This window comes from Silene latifolia, chromosome X (assembly GCF_048544455.1).
Source record: "Silene latifolia isolate original U9 population chromosome X, ASM4854445v1, whole genome shotgun sequence".
NCBI lineage: Eukaryota > Viridiplantae > Streptophyta > Magnoliopsida > Caryophyllales > Caryophyllaceae > Silene > Silene latifolia.
In genome coordinates, this window is record NC_133537.1 from 96,834,590 (window position 1) to 96,841,497 (window position 6,908).

The following is a 6,908-nucleotide window of genomic DNA, read 5'->3' on the forward strand; positions in this document are numbered from 1 at the left end:
CAAACAAATAATATAACCGGCTGATCATCCTCCATAGTAACTGACTACACACCGAAGTGCGTAGCCCTGCCGGATTACCCATCGCAACAGGTAATCCACTCCGCCGGTGGGGGACCACAGCCCATCCCCCACCAAGTCCAGCTCATCAACGAGCGACTATCAATCTCTGTCCCTTAATGTGCACATCCCCTCCCGTGACGGATTCCACGGAGGGCGAACTAGGGTGTGAAGCCACTCCCGCAAGTGACTCCACCACAATCAATGAACACATAACATTACCACAACATCCCACCTATCACGACACCACCACCGTCACCACACAACCACATCACCACCGTCACAACACACCCATACTCCGATGATCAGCAGATAACAACAATTACAATACAAACACAATCTTAAATCAATTAACAGTAACTGAGTAGGGAAACCTACCTTTTCGCAATCCGCTTACGCTGCAATCGACCATACAAATGCATAACAAATACCACATCGTCACCTACAACAACAATCACACAATTTCAATCACTAACTGCAAAACCCCATTTCCCCCAATTCGTGATTAAAGGCAAACCCTAGAATTAATCATCAACAATCATGGGAATAAAGACTTACCGACAAAAGGATGAAGGATTGAATGCAATTGCTAAGATAGTCCACACATACATAGAGGAGAAATTGGGAGTGATTAGAGCGTCGTACGTTTGATTAGGTTTTGTAAAATGATGTTTAGAAACTGATTATCGAAATTATATAACCTCTAATTACTCCCGAATCAAACCGCTGAAATATCACTTGCGGGCCGGACACTCGGTCGAGTATAGAGTATACTCGGCCGAGTATCCTCTACTCGGTCGAGTATTCATTATTCTCAGCTGGGTGTTCCTCGGCAGTAGCCAAACAGACTACAAGACACACACTACTCGACCGAGTAGGCCATACTCAGTCGAGTACCAGCCTATAAAATCCGTAGTATTACAGTCTTCCCCCCTTGAAAAGAACTTCGCCCCCGAAGTTCCAACCCAACCTATAAAACCTGAACACCTAACACTAAGTCCACCAACAACGCTTACTTCCACAACACGGCTCACGATAACATCTCAACTACAACATAGCCTCCTAATACTGACTCTATAATATTACTAAATAACCATAATATAATATTGCCAACTCTGTCTCATTTCTATAACACTCACTAGCAATTCAATTACCAAGACAATCCACCGGACAAGATCAACCATCAAGACGGAATGTTACATTCAACCACCCTTAAAACGAACTTCGTCCATGAAGTTTACTCACACTCGTAAACATCATACTACTACAAGCACTGCCATTAACTATAATGAAATCAATCACAACACGAATCCATTCCTTACTCTACACCAACACTCAAACTTCCAATTGCACCATAACATGTACAACCATCAAACTCTCTTTGTCGCATCCTACTCCTCTTAAGATAAATGTTACGTCCTCGTAACTCACTAATACTAGGTCCATTGCCATACCTCCTATAAACCTCATTATCAACGCATGTCAACGATAAACTGTTGGAAATCTATATCTCATTACTAAACATATTCATATATGTTTCAAAATTAATTTAGTCATAAAATTAATTAAATCTTATGCATGCAAACTTAATAACAAAAGATGAGAAAATCGTTTTCTCACCAACAAATTTTCGGTCATATTGTGCACCAATAAGATCTCCTTCTTGTTAGTTCTTGAACTTTCCATGAATATAAGTGTAACACCCCCATACTCCAAGTGCCTTACCAGGACCACTCAGGTATGAAGACATTACCATCTCGGTTACCCGAGGCATGATAATCATAAGACAATGAAGAAACATACTTTATTAAATAAGTTTTAGCGATTACATAACAACACCAACTGTAAGCAAAATACAACTGTTCTCAAACTATAAACCAACTAAAAGGAACTGTTCTAATAAACACAGCGGAAGACTAAAGACTCTGATATGTGATGACTCCATCCCCAACTAAATCCCACGCGTATCCAAGATATACCGCTAACATCGCTCACCACCCCCGAATGGATCACCACAGTTTTTAAAACATTTAAACGGGGTCAGTACTAATCACACAATCAATATAGATAACCATAATAAGATAAACAGACAGCTTAACTGTCACACACACACACACACAGCCAACCAATTCCCATCATCTCAATATCGATCGTCCTTTGGACCACCGCCGAGTGGGGGACCGCACTGTTCCCACCTAAGCCCCGCTCATCATACGAGCGATAACCCCGTCCCATTAATGTGCACATCCCCTTTCGTGGCGGGTTCCTGGAAGGCGAAACTAGGGCGTGAGATCACCAAGTGACCCCACTCACCGAGAACGCATCTCGAGAACCATCAACAACCACAACCACAATCACAATTACAATCACAATCACAATCATCATATCAAACAACTAATTACAGCACATCACCAATGTCCCATCATGGGACTAATACTGAGTAGGAAATCCTACCTGGAAAGCGCAACACGCAGACGGTATCTACAGCTGTCTCAAAACGCCTCTTCTATGAACTCTCCTCCTACCATACAACACATAGATACTACCATTCAATTACTATTCATAAAAACCCCCAATTCCTAAATTAGGGTTTCACTAATCTTAACAAAACATAATATAAATTACATTAAAAGCTTACCCTCGACGCAAGGAATCCAACGACACGAACTACGATGCAAACCGACCGTCTGAACTCCGGGAATTGTCAAGAACGCGATTAGGAAGAAGACAAATTGCTTTCTCTCTTAAACAGGTTTTAGGTTTTGTAAAAAGTGATTTAGAACAATGCCGAATATGTTTATATACCTTAATCGCGTAATTAACAAAACCCGAGAAACTCCCCGATAAACCTGGGACACTCGATCGAGTACCCAAGGTACTCGATCGAGTAGTTTCTCTACTCGATCGAGTGCCCCTGACTACTCGATCGAGTGCCCAACAGTCGAAACTATTTTATTTCGCAACTTACCCTTACTCGACAGAGTAAGGGCTACTCGATAGAGTACCCCAAGACTTATAAATACGGAGTATTACAGTCTTCCCTCCTTAAAAAGAACTTCGTCCCCGAAGTTCAACCTATACATAAAAACAAACATACTAACTCGATCAAGACCCAACAACGTGACTAAGAACTCAAAACAAAACTTCAACCCAAACATGAACTCGTAACACCAACTCCACTAACTATTCCTACCTCCACAACATGGCTCACGATATCGTATCAACTCCATTATATCTCTCTCAACACTAACTCCATACCCTACCAAAATACTCATAACATCAAACGGAATGTTTCATTCTACCACCCTTAAAAGGAACTTCGTCCTCGAAGTTTACTCACACTCATAAACATCCTCATCCAACTGCCAAGACTATCGAACTCATGACCATCATCATCCAACTGTCAACACTATCCAAATATTCTCACACTCCTAAACATCGAACTACTACCAGTACGGTCATGACCTTTAACAAAATTACCCACAACACGAATCAACCTTTTATTCGACATCAAGACTCAAACTTCTAAATATATTACCATATGCACACCCATCAAAATCTCTTTTATCACATCCTACTCCTCTTAAGATAAATGTTACGTCCTCGTAACTCACTAATACTAAATCCTAGATACATCTCTTTACCCTCTTTACCACCACATGTGCAAGATAACCGTTTATAAACCAAAAACTCACCATTCTTATATTCAAGGCTCCCATAAATAAACATTTCTCATTCCTCAACTCATTCGGCATAGCACATAACCTATACCATAAACTCGTAGCAAAATCACCATACTAACTCTCCATTATTACTGCAAAACAACATACCTCTCTGTGTAAAGCACCTACCTCCCAAACGCATAACTCACGATCCCCACTCGTTACGTACACTCACACTAGATCCTCAAGTTCTTTCATTCATTACCGCAAGACTCATACATAACTTAACACGACACTTATTATTCAACACCCTACACTCACTGTCTCAACAAAGGATTATGAACCACCTGCATATATCAGATCATTACCACACATGTTCTACGAATCACTTGCCATTATCATGTCCACTAAAGCCTTATTCAGAACAAGATCAAAATTACTGTAACAACCTCTCACAACCGTGTTCCATCAACAAAATATCACTATATCATGACAACAACGAAAGCATATACCACTCTATTTCATATCATACTCTACCCTCATTCCCAACTTAACCTGGTAAGAAACATCAATAACAAAACAACTGTATATCTTTACAAACTGAAACTTACAGGAAGCAACATCAAACAAAACAACAATCTATGTATGACTGGTATGTACTTTCGAAACTCGAATCATAATCATCCCACCTACTCCACCACAACCGGTGACGGCATCACCACACCGCCACCAACAGCCACACCGCAGTGCGAAAATACCCGCATCACAATACTAAATAACGTGCCCGGATCACCACCCGAGGCACCACAACCACAACGATAGACATCACAGCTACATATAATTCTCACCAACACTGACTCAAAATAACTTCCCAGATAAGAAAACTTATTCAAATCCACTTTACCAATTCACAAAGCAACATATTATATGAATTAAACAGATAACCTCATGAATATCATCCCCTTACCATATCACAGATTAACATGTATCGTGAATATATACAAACATAACTAGTCATGCCAAAACAGTCAAACTATTTCCTTTTAAAACAACATTCCATTACGCTATCGTATCCCACATGTATTACAGAACATTCAGATAACAACTTTATAATTATCATATCATACCACTTCTTGTGAGGTCAGAACCTCACACAAACATTTATATATAACATAGACCCATAATCACATTCAACCAGTCAATCCTGATCACGTAAGTTACCACTCAACATAGGCTACCTGTCGCCCGAGCTTAACTCGTATACACCTCATAACATATTCTCCCTTTTCGCATATCCATCACCCTCTGCCAAATGTAGCCACACCATTAATACTCAACTACTAACAACCGCCTCATATAACCACATCTTATACTCTTTCATAACCATACTTATCAATCTTGTCCCTACAAAATCAATCTCTTTAGAATTGTTACCTTTCTAATATACCCTTACCCTTAACCACTAGTCACAAACCATAACAATACCGCTGTCCGGGCATCAGACCTCTTACACTCATCTCTAAACATCACGATTTGTTTCCTATCCTTGGTTAACATCCCAAATAACGAACATCCAATCCATCAACCACACTACCTCAACATTCTTCCCAATACTATCCTTAATTGTGTCATTATCTAACTCTCTACTCAAAATCTCACATCATGCAGATATTCTACCAACTTCTTACTCCCTTAATTCCCCGAAACTCATGATTAATCATGTTGTCCGAAACTTCGTATAACTATTAACTTACTTACCCTTGATAGTATCATACATCTCGACGATTCCTTACTTTACGTCACATAACTCCGGTGAACTTTTTCTCAACTTACTTTTATCCTTCTTTTCTCGTTATACTCAAAAATACCATTAATAGTTCAACTCCTTATTCCTTCTAGCTAACTCTTTAGAAATCCAGTTACCCCTTCGTTGCTCCAAAACTCAAATTCCATTATTTTCTACCGACATCATCTCACTCTTTCTTACCATGGATCTTCTCTTATTATGCTATCACTCACACTTGCCACTAATCTATCCATAGAATCAACGTTTACTGTTCAACAATTACATCTCTAGAAATCAAAATTCCTTTCATACCGCTAATTGCCCAAAGAAATCACATAGTAGTTTCATCTCTTAATAAACCAAATCTCCCAAACTCATTCACTGTCTACAAGTCCACCTCGCGACATGTCTCCACAAAGTTCACTATATACTACTCTTCTTACCCTTTTAAAACGAACTTTCACTATGTATATTCTTAACCCACACGACTCCTAACCATCCCCCTCCATGATTCTTTACACGTCTCCAGATGCCACCATTTGCGTCCCTCATTTCAATCTTTTCATTCTCACGTTCCATAAACTCACATCATCCCTTGCCCACATTCACTTACTTTTACGTTACTCAACACACAATCATATCACTCATTCCGTCTCACAAAACATGCTATATGCCTCAATTAAGCCATACCAATCTCCCTTTTCTTTTTCCACCATCTATCATAATCACATATAACTCATGTCCTCCCCACCGAACTCATACTCATCCTAGGTGCCACTCTTTACACCACAAAATTGGGTAACTTACGCGTCAAGACCAACATACATGTAAAACAATGCATAAAGAAGCAAAATGACGCCTTTGAATTAAACATAACATGCAACGAAGTCAAAAGATAAGCATATGACCCAAAACAGGGGTCACTAGATCGAGTACAGGCCACTCGATCGAGTAAGGGACTTACTCGATCGAGTAGGTCAAGATCAGAAGCACGTAAAACAAATCACCAGGGCTACTCGATCGAGTAACTAACGTACTCGATCGAGTGCCCCCTTACTCGATCGAGTACCGAGGATACTCGATCGAGTAACCCAATTCTCAGCACTGTCCAGTTTTCGTAAAACAGTCATAACTCACTCATTTCTTGGTCGATTTGGGCGTGTGACCTATCGTTAGAATCGTAAAAGGACACGCTATCACCTCCAATTGGAATTACATCAAAATCATTTATGCATCTCAAGTTATAACAGTTTAAAGACAACTTTGTCAGAATCGACGACATAATTATTTGATTTTTACTTCCAAACAACTTAAACAACAACCAAGTTAAACGAAAACAACCCAATACTCATGAAACCAGTAGCCCCAATCACATATTATTATTTTCGAAAACAAAGCAACAA